This window comes from Zonotrichia albicollis, chromosome 7 (genome assembly GCF_047830755.1).
Source record: "Zonotrichia albicollis isolate bZonAlb1 chromosome 7, bZonAlb1.hap1, whole genome shotgun sequence".
NCBI lineage: Eukaryota > Metazoa > Chordata > Aves > Passeriformes > Passerellidae > Zonotrichia > Zonotrichia albicollis.
In genome coordinates this window covers 2,028,541-2,048,539 of record NC_133825.1, presented here as the reverse complement: position 1 = coordinate 2,048,539, position 19,999 = coordinate 2,028,541, and positions in this window count along the sequence as shown.

The following is a 19,999-nucleotide window of genomic DNA, read 5'->3' as shown; positions in this document are numbered from 1 at the left end:
GGGCTCTTTGAGCACTCCTAAATCCTTTCCTGGCAGAAATCAAAGGCCAAACTGGCCCTTATCCCAAGCAAACAGAGTGTTCCCCAACAGTAACCCATTCTGAGCCCCTGTGAAAAATGCACATTTTATGATTGGCTTTTTGTAAATATAGCCGCCACAGGACACTGAAATCCTTCAAAGAGAAAGAATTTATTGCTCTCTTATCAGAAGAAACTAACTTCTTCCTGCCTTGCTCAGCCCTCAAGAAGCCGGTTAAGACTAAGAGGGACAAGTTGACGATGACCAGAGAGAATTCTGTGTTTCAATGGAATTTATGTATCATGTATGTGATGTATGAATATGCAACAGGTTATTGTTTTTTAGGGCCAATCCTCCATTAAAGTGTGTCCTTTTTCGGGCTAATACTGCCCAGAAAATGGGTACCCAGATTTCTGTATCTCTTTTTTTCTATTGTCTCCGATTGCCCTAATCCAAATTGTCCAAAATTTTTATCACTCTAATGATATTACTATTTTTATAACCATTTTATTATTAATAAAATATTACAAACAAGGGATTGCCATTTTTCACACCCCTTCTGGGAATCCAGAACACATGTGGTGGGGCCGGCTGCACCTGTGGGAGCAATGGGGAGCGTCAGCCCGTGCTGTGCTGCACTGCTGAGCTGGCAGCACGGTGGATGCGGGCAGGACATTCTCCGTTTCCCCCAGAGCTGGGGCCTGCAGGCACCTTGCCGCCCCTTGGCACAGGCTGTGCCACCCAACAAAGCCCAGCAGGCCGGAAGGAGAGCCCGGGGGCTGTGGAGCTGCTTGGGCAGTCACTGCTTGGAGGGACATGGGCCAAAGCCATCCCTGAGCAGCCACTGCCAGCCCTGGCCCTCCCTGCCCCGTGACAGCTCCCCCAGACCCAGGGAACTGACTGACACAAACTCTACAGCCAGCAAAGAGTGGGTGGCTCCATAATTGCTCCTTTTCAGGTCTGGATATATTTTTTGGTGATCCATGGTTGCATTCCAGCCACCAGCAGAGGTTTGAATCCTTAGTCAGGCTGGACCAAAGGCTTTTTGTTCCTGCAGCCCAGAATTAAGCAGGGCATTGCATCCTTGGATATTGACCAGCCAGGAGAGAAAAGGTGTTAAAGAGATAATAAGACATCACTGTGTGTATGTTTTCATGCTAATTATATTTTCAGAGTTGAGAAAAACACTTAGGTTTGTTAGGAGGAAGCATTGCTAGAGATGTCAGTCTTTAATATTCGTAACTCATTGTTTATTGTCCCATCATTTTAATGGGAAAACAAAGGTGTTGTTATTTCTGCGAAGATAATTTTAAAACAGTAATTTCATTATCCTTGCTAGAGATCATTGCAAACATCCTTCTATTAGCTGTTATTGTTGCTGCTTGTCGTCACGAGCTTTTAACTGCTTTTAAAATAAAGAACTCTTCAAACAAACCCCACAAATTGTCACATTATATTGTTGGGCTTATGTGAGGGATCTGAGATGAGCTCTCTCACGTTGTGAAAGCTCTAAGGAGTGCTTTGAGTGTTAAAAGATTTGGTTTTCTTTGATTAATCCCCAGGCTCCATTGGGGTTAACACCTGTTTCATACAAAGGTAAAACAGGAAAAATAAAATGAGTTTGAGTCAATTCCAATTTGTATCAAGCTGTATTTGAGAGTGGTTCATCAGAGAAGAGAGTGCTACAAACATTCTGTAGCAGTCTCTGATCTATTACTACTCTAGCAATGCCTAGAAACAGTACTAAAACCTGGGAGAAACCCCCAAAACTGGCCTTGGTCACATTTCCTGTTCTCTCTGTCCCACAGGGGAAGTGAAATTTCACCTCCACCCAAGTGAGCTGCAGGACCCTAAGTGCAGGGAAGGGCTGTTGGCAATTTCCACTTTGGATCTGGGGGAAGGGCTGGGTTATGGTTCAAAGCAGCTGCTGGAGACTTTAAGAGAAAATAATTCAGTTCTGGCCTTCTAAATAGTCGTCTACACTGATGTCAGATGAAACAGAAAAACCACAAGGGAGATCCTAAAATCTGTTCCCCACTCTCCTGCAGCACTGGAGAAGGAGCCGAGGGCAGGGGCTCCAAGAAAGCTCAGAAACTCTGTGAGGACACAGTGAATTTACTGAATTCTCTGCAGTAGCAAGCATTCATTCCAAGTGGGGATGTAGAACAATCACCAAAATTGCTCATGAAATCCAAGTTGACTTGAGTTATGGCTGGCAGGCACATTGTTCCAAGAGAAATTTCCAGCAAATTTCAACACTTTGTATTTACAGTGCAGGCATGGTGCTTGATGTGGGAATGTTCCTTTTGTGGTACAGCCTTTCCCTGGTCAGATTTTGGTTAAGAGAATGTTTAAGCAGTCGGACAAAGCAGTTATGGGAGGCAAAGTGCACGGTTTGTGTCTTTCCATTGCCCCTTTCACAGAATTCTGAGAATTCTCAGACTGACCAGGTTGGAAGAGACCTTCAAGTTCATCGAGTCCAACCCAGTCCCAACAGCTCAACTAAACCCTGGCACCCAGTGCCACATCCAGGCTTTGTTAAACACACCCAGGGATGGTGACTCCACCACCTCTCTGGGCAGCCATTCCAGAACTTTATCACCTTTCTGTAAAAACTTTTTCCAGATATCCAACCTGTATTTCCCTTGGTGCAGATTGAGTCTGTGTCCTCTGGTTCTGTCAGTGCTGCCTGGAGAAAGAGCCTGTGGGAACCCAGGAAATTCATCTGGTTGTCCTGAATGACCCAAGACTCTGTCAGGGGGCTCAGAGACCTTGGCACAGAGCCCAAGACCCCTGTGCCTTTGATTCAGCCCTTGGAAAAAACAATTACCAACCTTGTATGAAGAATGACAAGCCACAAAAGTTTAAGTAGAAGGATAGTGAATTTATCACACAGTGGAAAAATAGATTTTTGGTGGTTTTAGAATGGGGGTTCAGGGGGCAAGATGGAGGAATCTGGGCTTGTCCAGCCTTTCTCCTTCTTCTCCTTGGCCTCCATCTTCTGCTGTGATGTTGGCACTTACAGATTGGTTTAGAGTAGAAGCTCACTGTCTAACATAGGTGATAGGTGTTGGGAAGTAACTGTAAATATTGTGTACACAGCTTTTAGAATAAAGACATAACAGCACGTTGGGGCAGGCAGAGTTCCTCTGAGTGTCCTGCTGAGCAGATCTCAGCAAGTCAGAAGAAAGAATTTTATAAATAAGATACAATAAACAACCTTGAGCCTGAGAACTGAAGAGTTCTGCCTCATTCTTTGAGCACCGGGCTGGGAAAAGAGACTTTCTAACACATCTCAGGGTCACTCTGAGCAGCGAGAGACCCTGAGAAGAGCCCAGCCCCAGCTGAGCACAGGCACCTTTCAGGAGCTGTGCAGCGTGATGAGGGCAGCCCTGAGCATCCTTTTCTCCAGGCTCAGCACCCCCAGCTCCCTCAGGGGTTCCTCACAGGGTTTGTGTTCCCAGCCCCTCTCCAGCCTCGTTGTCCCCTCTGGATGTGCTCAGTGTCCCAAAGTCCTTCCCAAACTGAGGGGCCAGGGCTGGGCACAGCAGTCAGGGTGTGCCCTCAGCAGTGCCCAGGGCAGGGACAGAACGACCTCCCTGCTCCTGCTGGCCTCACCATTCCTGATCCAGGCCAGGAGCCATTGGCCTCCTTGGCCACCAGGGCACTCTTCTGGCTCATGTCCAGCCTGCTGTCACCAGTACCTGCTGGGAAGGATGAAAGTTTGACAAGAAAGTCTCACAGATATGTGTGCTTGGCAGAAAGACTTTTGCATGTAGAGTCTGATGAAGGAATAGAGATGGAAGCATGTTTTGATATAGAAGAAAAGAATTGCTGAGCCACTCTTACTGGATAACCAAGGAGGCAAAATGTTTGCTAGTAAGAAGAGGTTTTTCTGGCTGAAACCCACCTCAGACAAGAAGATGTTTTTACCAAGCAGAAGGATAGCACAGGCAAACGAGTCAGCAAATGTTGCAAGTAGAAAAAAGGTCTCAGAATTTTCCACTGTTAGAAAACTGAAAAATATCTTCTAGCTTAAACTGTGATGTACAAAATTTTACTGATTGGAGAATAGTAACATTAATATGGTAATTATAGTAGTTGTGATAGGCTATAGATAAAAGTTAAGGTATAGATTGGTTTTACGGTATGAAAATGCTCAGCATAGAAAAGTATCTAATGCATTGTAACCAAAACCAAAGGGTATCCAGGCCTGCCTGCAGCTGTAGCTGACAGCTGTAGGCACAGCTCTGTCACCCACAACCCTGGACTGCTGTAACCTCTTGAATGGAATAAATTGCATTTTGTACACAATAAATTGCATTCTGGATGGAATAAACTGCATTTTGGATACAATAAACTGCATTTTGGAGAGCCCTTAGAGTCTCACATCCCTCATTTTGGCTCTTACAAGTACCCCCAGCTCCCTTTCTGCTCCTGAACACACAGATCAGGCTCATTTCATCATTTCCTGGCATTTTCCCTCTTTACACATCTGCCATGTTCCTTGGAAAGTCAGACATCTGCACACAACAAAAGCTGATACTTTTTGGGATTTTTAGCAAATGAAGCCAAGCAGGGATCTGATTACTAAAAATAACCAGAAAGAAAGGAAAACCTGCATTGGGTCCTAGGAAAATGCCAGCTACAAGAGATTTATTCCTTTGATGTGTAAATATAATATTATGTTCATTTTGGCTTGTATTATGCTAGCTTGGTGCACATGCGTAACCCAAAAGTGAATTAAAAGACATCGAAGAAGAAGAGAGCCTTCATCCACAGACGACCCCCAAAAAGGGGGGCAAACGAGTGGTAGAGCATGCACGGTAAAGGTGGTGATGAGGGCGGGGGTAGAAGTGTGATGAATTGAAAATGGGAGGAGATGCCATTGACATTTGGCATAGAAGGGGAGAATCTTCACTTGGCAAGCTTGTACGTGAGGTGGCAAGGGTCCAAGAACCTTGCACCTCGTGCCCCGTGGTTATCTTTTGCTTATGCACTATTATTGGAACTAAATTATCCCTTATATTTAATCAAATTATATTGTCAATATTTCAAGTGTATCCAATTTAATATATTTTCTAAACTATTCAGTTAAAATTGCTGCTCCCTCTAATATTGTTTGGTTTTTCTGATGATGGGATAATTGGGCAAACATACCAACGAGCACAAAGCCTTTATTTCTGCAAGCTCAGGGATGCTGGGGGGATCTTTGCACCATCAGGCCGAGGTACAAGGCTCTGGATCCTCCAAAGGAACACAGCCAGCCCCCTTGAGTAGGAGAAGGCACCGTCTCAGTTGCAGCCCCGGGTGCCTCCTGTGGGCCAGGGCACGGCCCCGGCTGTAAATGTGTTGGGCTGCAGAACAGGGCCAGGGCGGAGCTCAGCAGCCTGACCAGAGCCCAGGGCCGCAGCCCTTCCCTGCCGGGGCCCAAGCCTGCCACAGTCCGGCTCGGCCTGAGCAGCCCGGCCTGGCCCCAGGGGATGGGGTCCGCCCGCCCGCTGTGCCCGCAGGCCGGGCCCAAGGCTTTGCAAGAGGCTTTCTCCCAGCTTTGCAAAACCTCGGCCAAGTGACCCTTTGCTGTGCTGAGAAGAGTAAAAATCCCCCTCAAATGTAACCTCGCTGCACACCTCATGAGGCATTCCTGCACACCTTAGGAGAGGCCATCAATACTCCTTTGTGATTCATGAGGGATCCCTGCACCCCTCGGTATGGACCCCAAAATATCCATGCCTGCCGCATGGGGCCCAGGACCAGATGATGCTGGGGAAGGAAATGCGCCCTTAGCCCAGGGACGCACAGCATGGGCTCCCCCAGCCCTCAGGGCCCCGCCACTGGTCACAGCAGCCCCTGCCTGGCTCCTGCCTGCCCACACCGTGGGCATCCATGGCTGCTCCTGGCCATGGATCTCTGCCTGTGCTTCCGCTGAGTGGGCTTTGATCCTGCCACCACCTGGACAGAGCTGTGACAACTCCATTTCTTTATTGAAACATCAAATGCGGGCCAAGCCCTGCCCTGGCAGACAGGGGCTGGCCAACTTCAATCCTGGCTGGGGAACAGGACCAGGGGGCTCAGGGGCAGAGGGTCTTGTTTGGGAGGGGTGGGTTTTGGGAAGAGTTCATGACAGTGCTGGAGCCATGGCAGGGCAGAGAGGGGCACACATGCAAAATTTGGATAACAGGTTGAGAGTATTTTACCTGAGTTGTTAGGCTCCTCTTCTAGAGATGCACGGGAGCTCCTGTGGAGACACAAGGTGACTGAGGCCCCAGCTGCCAGTGGCACACAGGGACCCTCCTGCACAGCCGGGCCCAGAGCTGGCAAGGCTCCCCAGCACGGCTGGAGCTGCTGGCACAGCTTGGCCCAGCTGCACAGCTGCCCCTCAAGGCCCCGGCCAGCAGGGCACGGCTCTGGGCAGGCTCCATGGCCAGGAGTGGGCCCCAGAGCGCCTCTGCCTTTCAAGGGCAATCTCGTCCCTGCTCTTTCTCCTCCCCACTGTGCTGTGCCTCTGCCCTGTGCCCCTGGGGCTGCTCTTGGCCAGGCAGCCTCAGTGGGAGCCAGCACTGGCTGCAGCCCCAGCGGGCCCCCCAGGACAAGGCCCAGCAATGAGGAGGCCAATGAAAGCTCTGGGCAGCAGCAGAACCCTCAGCAGAGTTCTTTGGACAATCATGGACTGGCCACACCTACACTGCAGCCTCACTGGGAATGTTTCCTATGTACAGTAGACTTTCAAAAGAAGCTGTTTGAGGGAAAGGTGAACTAAAAACTCACCCTTTACTGTTCCAGCAACTCCAAATTCGGAGACAGCATAAGATGAAGATCAGCTCCAAGAGAAGCAGGCCTGCGAGTAACCCTAGCCAGAAGCCTGATCCCTGACAGAAACCCCCTCCAGGGCCCTTCTGGGAATCAGGAACATGTGCTGTGGTTCCAGCTGCACCTGTGGGAGCAATGGGGAGCGTCAGCCCGTGCTGTGCTGCACTGCTGAGCTGGCAGCATGGTGGATGTGGGCAGGACGTTCTCCGTTTCCCCCAGAGCTGGGGCCTGCAGGCACCTTGCCGCCCCTTGGCACAGGCTGTGCCACCCAACAACGCCCAGCAGAGGCTGGGAGGAGAGCCCGGGGGCTGTGGAGCTGCTTGAGCAGTGACTGCTTGGAGGGACATGGGCCAAAGCCATCCCTGAGCAGCCACTGCCAGCCCTGGCCCTCCCCGCCCCGTGACAGCTCCCCCAGCCCCAGGGCACAGAGTCAGGCCTTGTCAGGACCCAGTGCAGCCCGTGCCCAGTCGGGAGCCAAGGCTGGCTCTGGACCTGGGCTCGCGGCAGGGCTCCTGCTCGGGGCTGCTCCTGTGCCTTGGGCCTCTGGGCACTCAAGGCCAGCTCCGGAGCAGCTGCAGCAGGAGGGACATTGGTGCACAAGTCCCCTTTCCCCGGGGCTGTGAACGAGCTCCAAAGGCACCTCCAGCTTTGGCTGCGGCCAGGCCGTGCAAGGGCAGGCCCTGGAGGAAGAGCTGCAGCCACGCAGCCCTGCCAAGGGCTGAGCCCTGCTGAGCCCAGCACAGCAATTACCTTCTGAGCCTGTGCTCTTACCCATGCCTGTGTTTGGCTTGGCCTTCCTTCCTGCAGGAGGGGCTGCCAATCGGCCTCTGCTTCGTTGTGGAAACACCTCCTTCTGTCCTGCCTTTTGGCCCATCACTTGAGAAACAAAAAGTACACCTTAACAGACGGAACAGTTATCCATTATTTTGATGGCATGTTCAGGACCTCATGCTTATGCAATATCAGGTAAAATCAACAAATCATCTGGGCTTTTTCAGCTGGGCCAGGGCCCACCCTCCTCCAAACATCTGCCAGTGCTGAGCAGAAGCTGTGAGTGGATCGTGCAGGGCGAGGGCACACATGTGCCTGGCTCTGTTCTGGCACCTGCAGCGAAGCCCCCCTGGCCGAGCTTTGGGCTCTGAGCTGGCAGCTCTCCCAGGGGAAAGGCCTTGACCTACCCTCACGATCTCCCAGAGGCTCAATCCTGAACGTGGGCTGGGAAGCCAGATCACCTTTACCAACAGGCTTAGCTGCAAAGAAAGGCAGGACACAACATCTCCAATGGCACTGCTGAAGATTCTCCTTCAGGCCTGAGTGGCAGTGAGGGCACCTGGGTGATTGGTGACATCCAAGGCACTGCCTTGGCTCTGCCTTCCACTCAGGAGCAGGGCCAGGGGGACCTCGTGCTTGCAGTGGCCCCACACTGGGATGGAAGGAGCCCCTTGTGGGGCAGTCAGGACAGAATGGACTCCCTGGAGCTGCCAGCAGCTCCAAACCCAGCCCCAGGCAGGGCCAGGGCTTGGCAGTGGCAGCAGAAGCAGCTCAGCCTCCCTAGGGGTAGCAAAGGAGCTGAGAAAGGCTCAGCCCTAGGCCCAGCCCCTTCCCTCTCTGCTCTGCTCTGTGGCTGCACAGAGCACACAGAAGGACATTGTGGCATTGCACACAGGAGGAGGATGGACAGATAAATGCTCTTTCCTCCCACTGACAGCGATCCTGTAGTATCCCTCAGGGCTCCAGAAGGGAGCAGGGCAAGGTTTCCAGAACTGATCAACCTTCAGTGAAATTTAAGGGAACTGGCTCATGAGTAAACTCTTGCCACACAGCCACGGATTATTCTGTCAGGAAAGGTACATTCAGAACATGGCTACAACATCTGGCAAGGTCTTCAAACTACCATTCACCAGCATTTCCAAGTAATCCAAGTCATGATCTCAGTCGAGAAGGGATCACAGATCCTACAGAACCATTTCCATGGTGTGCTGGGATCCCCTTCTCCCTTGGGGAATTGGGCACTGCCAGGGGGTGGGGTACGGCCGTGGGAGCCTGTGCCTCCTGGTCACTCTCCACGCTCTTTGCAGGTCCTGTGCAGCATGCCTGGAGGGGCAGCTGCAGCAGCCCAGGGCCCTGGGGCTCTCTCCCTCCCACACAGGAAAGCCTCACTAAATGCTTGGGGAAATCTGCAGTGCCACAGCTGTCACTCCCAACCTCCGTCCTTCCCTCCTGCTTGCCCACCTGCCCATGGAACAGCTCCCACAGCCCACGGGCACATGGCCAGGCCCTCTCAGGACACACTGGAGCCTTGCTCTCCCCCTCTGCCCTTTCCCCACCACGGGCACCCTGTGCAGCCGCTCCCAGGTTTCGGGACGTGTCTCCCACGGAGGGAGCCCAGCAGGACAGCTCAGTACCCGAGTGCCCTGAGCCTGCTCGGGACAATTCCTCTGGGCTGTGCCCATCTTGTTCGGGTTGTGCCTGCAGTGCCAAGCAGCAGAGAGGGCAGCTCAAGCCTCAGCAGGGCTCAGGCCCAGAGGCACAGCAATTACCTCCTGTGGCTGTGCCTGGCATCACCCTCCTTCCTGCAGGAAATGCCACCTTCCATAGAGCCCCTCTGTCCATCCCTTGATAAAGGAAGAGGCACAGCTGGATCAGATGAAATCATTGCACATTCAGGAGGTGGCCTCTTCAGGACGCAATACTTCTCCAAAACATGGGTAAGGAGCAGGAAAATCCTGATCCCCCCTAACCATTGGGGCTGGCTTTGGCCCTCCCTCCTCCAAGTGGCTACACCTCAGGATATGCCTGGGGACCGGGAAAATGCAGGGGATCCCTGGTGAGTTGGGGATGTGTAGCAGCTGATGCCCAATGCCTTCCTGCAGAGGCTGGGGAGAAGCTGCAGCCAGGCCAGGCTGGGAAACAGCCCTGCAGGGCATGGAAGCAGCAGCGGGGCAGCGAGGCTGCCATGGATCCCTTCCCGCTGTTCTGGGCATGGCATGTCCAGACATGCAGCCAGAGCCCTCAGCTGCTGAGCCCCAGGACAAGGCTGAGGAAAATGCTCTCACCATTGCCTTTGAGCAGTTCTGTCACTATTGTTTTCAAGATGTTGTTTGGCTCGTGGGGTTTCTTGTGTCCTGGGGCTTTGTTCTTCCCTCTCAGAGGACCTTAACGGAAAGTAGTTCCATTTCCCATGAATGGATGCCACAGAAGCAGGGCTCAGCCTGTTGCGTCAGCAGGGACAACACTACTCACCCCAGCGACTGGAGCCAGGCCTCTCTGTAGGAATCAGCAAAGGGGCAGGAAAAGTCCTCCCTGCAGACACATCTGTAACACAACAGCCACAGTAGGTGGATAACCTGGTTGCTGTGAAGTTGTCAACAATTATTACTGTGTAGGACAGTGAGAACATACCTGAAGGAGGCTCCAAAGGCTTCAACACTTTTCTCAACCAATCTAATGGGGAAGCCTTTTGAGCAACCTCATCTAGAACGGAGCAGAGATGAGAACATTTTTCAGGGTGTGTTGGGATCCCCTTCTGCTTTGGGAATTGGGCACTGAAAGGGGGTCAGGTAAGGCCGTGGGAGCCAGGGGTGAATGGGCAAGGTCAAAATGCACAAGGGCCTGAGGAGCTCTGGGCAGGCTCCTGGTCACTCTGCACCCTCTTTCCCTGCCCTGTGCAACATCCATGGTGGGGCGGCTGAAGCAACCCAGGGCCCTGGGAGCTCTTGGCTGCCTTGCCCCAGGTGAAGGCTGAGGGAATGCACCCACCTTGTCCTGCCTGCTGCATTTCCTTCAGCATTTCCCTTATTTGTTCAGATGGCTCATGGGGTTTCTTCTGTCCAATAGCTTTGTTCTTTCCCCTTGGAGGACCTTAGAGCAACACGGTTCCATTTCCCATGAATGGATGCCACAAAAGCAGGGCTCAGCCTGCGGGGTCAGCAGGGACACACTACTCACCCCTGCGACGGGAACCTGGCTTCTGTGTAGGGACAGGAAAAGTCCTCCCTGCAGACACATCTGTAACACATCAGCCACTGAAGCTTCTGCCATCTCTGCTCAGCTGCACGGGCACCACTGAGCCGCAGGAGCAGTGAGGGGATCGCGCAGGGCGAGGGCACACACGTGCATGGCTCTGTCCTGGCACCTGCAGCGATGCCCCCCTGGCCGAGCTTAGGGCTCTGAGCTGGCAGCTCTCCCAGGGGAAAGGCCTTGACTTACCCTCACCATCTCCCAGAGGCTCAATCGTGGATGTGGTTTGGGAAGCCAGATCACCTTCATCAACAGGTTCAGCTGCAAAGAATGGCAGGACAGAACATCACCCGTGGCAGTGTAGCAGATCCTCAGGCTGCAGGCAAGGCTCAGCCCTGGGGCACAGCCCTGGGCCTGGCCCCTCCCCATTCTACTCTTCTCTGTGACTGCACAGAGCACACGGAAGGACACAGTGGCATTGCACATGGGAGGAGGATGGACAGCTAAATGCTCCTTCCTGCCACTGACAGCCATCCTGTGGGATCCCTCGGTGCTCCAGAAAGAAGCAGGCAAGGTTTACAGAATTCTTCAGCCCTGACTTAACGAAAATGGCCGATGGGTGAGCTCTTGCCACATGGACACTGATTATTCTGCCAGTAAAAAGGGAAATTCAGAACTTGCCTTTGGCATTTGCCATGACATTCAAAGTGTCATTCACCTGGACTTCCAAATCTTCCAAGGCGTGATCCAAATCTAGAATGGAGCAAAGACCTGAACCATTTTCTTTTGTGTGCTGGGAACCCCTTCTGGCTTGGGAATTGGACACTGCAAGGGGGTTGGGTACGGCCGTGGGAGCCAGGTGTGAATGGACAAGGTCAAACTGCACAAAGGGCCTGGGGAGCTCTGGGCAGGCTCCTGGTCACTCTGCACCCTCTTTCCATGCCCTGTGACACATCCATGGTGGGGCGGCTGAAGCAACCCAGGGCCCTGGGAGCTGTCACTTCCACAGCTGCAACTCTTGCTAAATCCCTGGGGAAAACTGCAGCAGGCAGTGCCACAGCTATCCCCCTGTCCCCCTCCATCCCTCCTGCCCCTTCTCCTTCCCTTTCTACCTACTTCTGTCTCTCCAACCATCTTTCCCCTGGGACAAATCCCCCAGCACACTGGCACATAGCCAGGCCCTCTCAGGACACACTGGAGCCTTGATCTCCCCCTCTGCCCTTTCCCCACCACGGGCAGCCCCTGCAGCCACTCCCAGGTTTCGGGACGTGTCTCCCACGGAGGGAGCCCAGCAGGACAGCTCAATATCCGAGTGCCCTGAGCCTGCTCGAGACAATTCCTCTGGGCTGTGCCCGTCTTGTCCGGGCTGTGCCCGCAGTGCCAAGCAGCAGAGAGGGCAGCTCAAGCCTCAGCTGGGCTCGGGCCTAGAGGCACAGCAATTACCTCCTGTGGCTGTGCCTGGCATCGCCTCCCTTCCTGCAGAAGAGGCTGTCCATGAGCCACTGGTTCCTCCAGGAAATGCTTCCTTTTGCACAGCCTCTCCATCTGCTTCTGGAGAAAAGAGAGAGCTGGATCATATTGGACTGTTCCCCATTGGAGAGGTGGCATCTTCAGGAGGCAATGCCTCTCAAAGACATGGTTAAGATTTAAGAAATCCCTTTCAACTTTTTGGGTAGAGCAGGGCTCTCCCTTCTCCATATAGGTGCCCCTTCTCATCTGCCTGGAGACGGGAAATTGCAGGGCATCTCATGCCTGTGGTACGGTTTGGGCTGCCTGTCAGCTGATGCCCAGTGCCTTCCTGCACAGGCTGGGGAGAAGCTGCAGCCAGGTCAGGCTGGGAAACTGCCCTGCAGGGCATGGAAGCAGCAGCGGGGCAGCGAGGCTGCCATGGATCCCTTCCTGCTGTGCCAGGCTCGGCGTGTCCAGATGTGCAGCCAAAGTCTCGGCTGCTGAGCCCCAGGTGAAGGCTGAGGGAATGCACCCACCTTGTCCTGCCTGCTGCATTTCCTTCAGCATTTCCTTTATTTGTTCAGAGGGCTCATGGGGTTTCTTCTGTCCAATAGCTTTGTTCTTTCGCCTTGGAGGACCTTAGAGCAACACGGTTCCATTTCCCATGAATGGATGCCACAAAAGCAGGGCTCAGCCTGCAGGGTCAGCAGGGACACACTACTCACCCCTGCGACGGGAACCTGGCTTCTGTGTAGGGACAGGAAAAGTCCTCCCTGCAGACACATCTGTAACACATCAGCCACTGAAGCTTCTGCCATCTCTGCTCATCTGCACGGGCACCACTGAGCCGCAGGAGCAGTGAGGGGATCGCGCAGGGCGAGGGCACACACGTGCATGGCTCTGTCCTGGCACCTGCAGCGATGCCCCCCTGGCCGAGCTTTGGGCTCTGAGCTGACAGCTCTCCCAGGGGAAAGGCCTTGATCTACCTTCACCATCTCCCAGAGGCTCAGTCATGGATGTGGTTTTGGAAGCCAGATCACCTTCACCAAAAAGTTCAGCTGCAAAGAAAGGCGGGACAGAATATCACCCGTGGCAGTGTAGCAGATCCTCAGGCTGCAGGCAAGGCTCAGCCCTGGGGCACAGCCCTGGGCCTGGCCCCTGCCCATTCTACTCTTCTCTGTGGCTGCACAGAGCACACAGAAGGACACAGTGGCATTGCACACGGGAGGAGGATGGACAGATAAATGCTCCTTCCTCCCACTGACAGTGATCCTGTGGGATCCCTCAGTGCTCCACAAAAGAGCGGGGCAAAGTTTACAAAATTCTTCAGCCCTGACTTAACGTTAACAAAAATGGCCGATGGGTGAGCTCTTGCCACATGGACACTGATTAGTCTGCCAGTAAAAAGGGAAATTCAGAACTTGCCTCTGGCATTCACCAAGACATTCACAGTGTCATTCACCTGGACTTCCAAATCTTGCAAGGCGTGATCCAAATCTAGAATGGAACAAAGATCTGAACCATTTCATTTTTGTGTTGGGATCCCCTTCTGCCTTTGGGAACAGGGCATTGCAAGGGGGTTGGTTAAGTCTACGGGAGCCAGGTGTGAATGGACAAGGCCAAACTGCACAGGGGCCTCGGGAGCTCTGGGCAGGCTCCTGGTCACTGCACCTTCTTTGCAGGCCCTGTGACACATCCCTGGAGAGGCAACAGGGGCAGCCCAGGGCCCATGGTGTCTCTCTCCCTCCCCCAGAGGAAACCCTCCCTAAAGGCCTGGGGAAAACCATCCCCGGCGCTTCCCGGGGAGCAGGGAGCGCTGTCCTGGGAAAGGGGAGACAGGCTGCCGGCTCACCTGCTCGCCACCCTTGCAGCGGAGCAGCCTGGGCAGCCCTGGCAGGCAGGGCCACTGCCAGGAGGAGCAGGAGGAAGAGGCGCAGAGCAAGGGCCATGGTGCCTTGCCTTCTGCCAGTCCCGCAGCTCTTGCTGCCACCGCTGTCCTGACACCGCTGTCCCAATGTCAGCACCACTGCTGCCACCGCTGCTGCTGCTGCCGCAACAGTTGTGCTCAAGGACTGAGTGCTCGCTCCTTGTGCTGCTGTGCAACCACGGGGCTCTGGCACCTCTGTGACCTCAGAGCCAACTGTGACCTCAGCCTGCTGTGAGCCCTGAGCCTGCTGTGACCTCAGCCTGCTGTGACCCCTGAGCCTGCTGTGACCTCATGGCCTCAGCTGTACCCCCAGAGTGTGCCCCCATCTGTACAAATGGACTGCCTTGATTGTTTTTGTGTATCCCAGGTCCATTGCTCAGCCAAACCTTAATTGTCACCTGCTGACATTGTGGGTCAGACTGTGTCCATGGAGATGCTCTTGATGGCTTCCCTCTTTTCCTGGGCTTGCCACTGGAGGAGGTCCAGGCCCAGATGATGCCAGGGAAGGAAATGTGCCCTCAGCCCAGGGACGCTCAGCATGGGCTCCCCCAGGCCTCGGGACCCCGCCGCTGGTCACAGCAGCCCCTGCCTGGCTCCTGCCTGCCCACACCGTGGGGATCCATGGCTGCTCCTGGGCATGGAGCTGAGCCAGTGCGGCTGCCAGGTGGGCTTTGCTACTGCTGCCACCCGGACATTGGGGTGACAGCTCCATCTCTTTATTGCAACAGAAATGCTGGGCCAAGCTCTGCCCACCTTCAGTAGGGGCCAGAGATCAGGGCCTGTGCCTTCAGGGGAGAGGACCTTGTTTGGGTGGTGGCAGCACCTGCACAGCAACAAGTTGGTAAAGCAACAGTGGCAGGGACCTGAAAATATCCCTGTGTGCCTCACAAACAATCCATGAACACCAATGCAGAGACCCCAAGATGGCCTTGTGTGCCTCACAAAAGAACCCAGCCTCTTGCCCACCTTAGCAAGGACTCAGCTCCTCTCCAAGCCTTGTCAGCAAGCACTAAACCGCCACGGTAATTGTGAGGAAGTCAAGCCCCTGCCAGCTTTACAAATGTCTCCAGTCACTTGAACACCATAGAAAAGATCCCAAATCCCCATAGAAGGTCATGAGGAACCCCAGCCACATGCACCACTTCCAAAGGACCCAAAGCCCCGCACATCTTAGTGCAAAATTTGACACGCACAAGACCAGCCCCTCCAGCTTGTGTGCCTCATTGCGGACCCCTGGCACCTGCCAGCATTACAAGAGTCCCCCATACCCTGCATGCCAGAGAAAAGCCAGGCTTGCCATTAACTCTAGCCAACAGTGTGTTCCCTGACAAAAATCAATTCTCTTCGGGGAATAGGGAACATGTGTGGTGGGGCCGCCTGCACCTGTGGGAGCAATGAGGAGCGTCAGCCCGTGCTGTGCTGCACTGCTGAGCTGGCAGTGGATGCGGGCAGGACGTTCTCCATTTCCCCCAGAGCTGGGGCCTGCAGGCACCTTGCCGCCCCTTGGCACAGGCTGTGCCACCCAACAAAGCCCAGCAGGCCGGAAGGAGAGCCCGGGGTCAGCAGAGAGCTGAGAGAAGGCCCTGCTCTAGAACTGAGGAAGTTCCACTAGAAGCAAACAAAATGGTAACTTGAAGAGATGCCCACTGTGCTCAAAGTTTGACTGACAAGACTAAGACGAGAGCTTGTCAAAAATCCCAGGAAATATCTGGGAAAAGGTTTTATGTATGTTGGTTGTGACCAGGTACAAAACTCCTGCGGGAAAAGACTCTCTGCAGCAGGCTGGCTGGCTGAAGGGGTCTTATTTCTTCCTAGAATAAAGATTACCACTGAAATGCAATTTTACTTTTTATTGTAAAAGGGGGAAATATTTTCCAGAACTCTAAAAGTAGTTTCAAAAATTTCAAAAATTAGTTCCTGTTGTGGAAACAGGAACAAAACATTTGGGGATTTCTCTCTAGAAAGGATATTTCTAAATATTTCTAAGAATGAAAAGTGAAGACAAAATGGGGTCACTTTTTCTCTCGATTTTAAAACTACTTACAAAAATCTTTAAACACTATAGTAATTGGGAAGATATATTTGGGGGTGTCTCTCTTCAGAAAAACTATTTTGAAATACTTCTACAAATTTCTAATTTCTAAAACAGAAAACCTAAGCAAATGGAGTTGCTTTTTCTCAGGAGCCCCATGCTGCTGCCTGCCCCCTGGGCTCCCCCAGCCCTCGGGACCCCGCCGCTGGTCACAGCAGCCCCTGCCTGGCTCCTGCCTGCCCACACCGTGGGCATCCACGGCCGCTTCTGGCCATGGAGCTCAGCCAGTGCTGCTGCCGGCTGGGCTCTGCTGCTGCTGCCACCCAAACACTGGGGTGATGGCACCTTCCCTTTAGTGCAACTAAAGAAAGGGCCATCACCTAGCCTGGCAGAGAGCAGGGTTAACTTCAGTGTTGCTTAGAGGGCAGGGTCAGGGGGCTCAGGGGCAGAGGAAACGACATGTTAGTCTCAGGAGGGGCTGGAGGGTGCTGGGCTGCTCCTGGGGTCTATAGAAGAAGTCGAGACGGGACAGAAGGAGATCAAAAAGGAGATGCAAGTAGCTTGGGGATATACATGGAGAGAGGAGGTGGCAGTGGGATCTCCAGGAGAATAGGAGATTTCCTTGTCGATGGCTGTTCTGGAGTCTTCTTCTCAGAATTCTTGACAGGGCTGCCCAGGCTCTTCTAACTGCTGGAGGAGCTGCTCCTGCTGTTTGGTTGTGAGGTGCAGCTGCCGTCTTACAACTCCTGTCCAGAGGTGAAACTGTGGAAAGAAGAGGTGGCTGAGGCTCCAGCTGCCAGCGGCACACAGGGACCCTCCTGCACAGCAGGGCCCAGAGCTGGCAAGGCTCCCCAGCATGGCTGGAGCTGCTGGCACAGCCTGGCCCAGCTGCACAGCTGCCCCTCAAGGCCCCGGCCAGCAGGGCACGGCTCTGGGCAGGCTCCCTGGGCAGGAGCGGGCCCCAGAGCGCCTCTGCCTTTCAAGGGCAATCTCGTCCCTGCTCTTTCTCATCCCCACCGTGCTTTGCCTCTGCCCTGTGCCCCTGGGGCTGCTCTTGGCCAGGCAGCCTCAGTGGGAGCCAGCACTGGCTGCAGCCCCAGCGGGAAAAGGCCCAGCAATGAGGAGGCCAATGAAAGCTCTGGGCAGCAGCAGAACCCTCAGCAGAGTTCTTTGGACAATAATGGACTGGCCACACCTACACTGCAGCCTCACTGGGAATGTTTCCTATGTACAGCAGACTTTCAAAAGAAGCTGTTTGAGGGAAAGGTCAACTAAACACTCACTGTCTCCTCTTCAAGTAAGTCCAAATTCGGACGGAGCATAAGAGGAAGATCAGATCCAAGACAAGCAGGCCTGCCAGTAACCCCAGACTAAAGCCTGTTCCCTGACAGAAACCCTTTCCAAGGATCTTCTGGGCATCAGGAACATGTGCTGTGGTTCCAGCTGCACCTGTGGGAGCAATGGGGAGCGTCAGCTCATTCTGCCATTCTTTCATTCTTTCCCCCTGGGAGGCCACAGAAGTGATTTTGCATAGACTGGTAGTGGGTGAGCTTGGTACATAATTTGTAGATGTGAGTTGCAGACATCTCAGTCCTTTCAGAGTGGTATGAGAAACCCACTCTCTGCCAGTTCATTGACTTTATTACTGTTTCAGTTTTCTATTTTTTTTTTTTTTTGCTATACTCCATTGGCTTGGGGGTTTTGTTTGTCTTCGTTTGTTTTTGGTTTTGTTTTTTAATTTTTTTTCTTTTTTTTTTCAGGTTGGAAAGAGTTATAAAGATCCATATGACAGCTGTACTCACTACACATGCACTGAATCAGCAGGCCAGTTTTCCTTGACTAGTACAATAAAGGTCTGCCTGCCATTTGAAGAAGCAAACTGTGTGCCAGTAAGTATTTTATAGCCAGAGAAAGACTTCTGTAATGAGCCTTGATCCTGGCCTGGGAGTTATAGTTGCTGAGTATTTCTTGATCTTTCCTTGTTTGAAAGAAATGTGCTTTTCCAGCCCTGTGTCCCGTGGAAAAAGCCAAAAATATTTGCAAACAAGCCCACACCATTTACATTGTTGTGGCATAAGCATTGGAACTTGAAAAAGAAGGGTATTGGAGTAATAGCAATGAAGGATTTTCATCGCTGGAGAAACATCAGTGTTATAAAATGCAATTGAACAAGTGGTGACTCATCATGGATCCTTGTGGGACTGATGAACAAAATGTCTCCTGATATGTGGTGTCCCATTAAGCAGGGAAATGGAACATGAATGAGCTGGCAGCACGGTGGATGCGGGCAGGACGTTCTCCGTTTCCCCCAGAGCTGGGGCCTGCAGGCACCTGGCCGCCCCTTGGCACAGGCTGTGCCACCCAACAAAGCCCAGCAGGCCAGGAGGAGAGCCCGGGGGCAGTGCAGCTTCTTGGGCAGTGGCTGCTTGGAGGGACAGGGGCCAAACCCATCCCTGAGCAGCCACTGCCAGCCCTGGCCCTCCCTGCCCCATGACAGCTCCCCCAGCCCCGGGGCACAGAGTCAGGCCCTGTCAGGAGCCAGTGCAGCCCCTGCCCAGTCGGGAGCCAAGGCTGGCTCTGGCCCTGGGCTCGCGGCAGGGCTCCCACTTGGGGCTGCTCCTGTGCCTTGGGCCTCTGGGCACTCAGGGCCAGCTCTGGAGCAGCTGCAGCAGGAGGGACGTTGGTGCACGGGTCCCCTTTCCCAGGGGCTGTGAACGAGCTCCAGAGGTGCCTTCAGCTTTGCCTGCCGCCGGGCCATGCAAGGGCAGACCCTGGGGGAAGAGCTGCAGCCACACAGCCCCGCCAAGGGCTGAGCCCTGCTGAGCCCAGCACAGCAATTACCTTCTGAGCCTGTGCTCGTACCCATGCCTGTGTTTGGCTTGGCCTTCCTTCCTGCAGGAGGGGCTGCCAATCGGCCTCTGCTTTGTTGGGGAAACACCTCCTTCTGTCCTGCCTTTTGGCCCATCACTGGAGAAACAAAAAGTACACCTTAACAGATGGAACGATTCTCCATTACTTTGATGGCATGTTCAGGACATCATGCTTATGCAAAATCGGGTAAACTCAACAAATCATCTGGTCTTTTTCAGCTGGGCCAGGGCCCACCCTCCTCCAAACATCTGCCAGTGCTGAGCAGAAGTTGTGAGTGGATCGTGCAGGGTGAGGGCACACACAGAATCACAGAATCACAGAAATTCTAGGTTGGAAGAGACCTTTAAGATCATCGAGTCCAACCCATGTTCTAACACCTCAACTAGATCATGGCACCAAGTGCATGGCTCTGTCCTGGCGCCTGCCGTGATGCCCCCCTGGCCGAGCTTTGGGCTCTGAGCTGGCAGCTCTCCCAGGGGAAAGGCCTTGACCTACCCTCACCATTTCCCAGAGGCTCAAACCTGAACATGGGCTGGGAAGCCAGATCACCTTTACCAACAGGCTTAGCTGCAAAGAAAGGCAGGACACAATAGCTCCAATGGCACTGCTGAAGATTCTCCTTCAGGCCTGAGTGGCAGTGAGGGCACCTGGGTGATTGGTGCCCTCCAAGGCACTCCCTTGTCTCTGCCTTCCAGTCAGGAGCAGGGCCAGGGGGGACCTCGTGCTTGCAGTGGCCCCACACTGGGATGGAAGGAGCCCCATGCGGGGTAGTTGGGGCAGAAAGGACTCCCTGGAGCTGCCAGCAGCTCCAAACCCAGCCCCAGGCAGGGCCAGGGCTTGGCAGTGGCAGCAGAAGCAGCTCGGGCTCCCTGGGGGCAGCAAAGGAGCTGAGAAAGGCTCAGCCCCGGGGCATAGCCCTGAGCCCAGCCCCT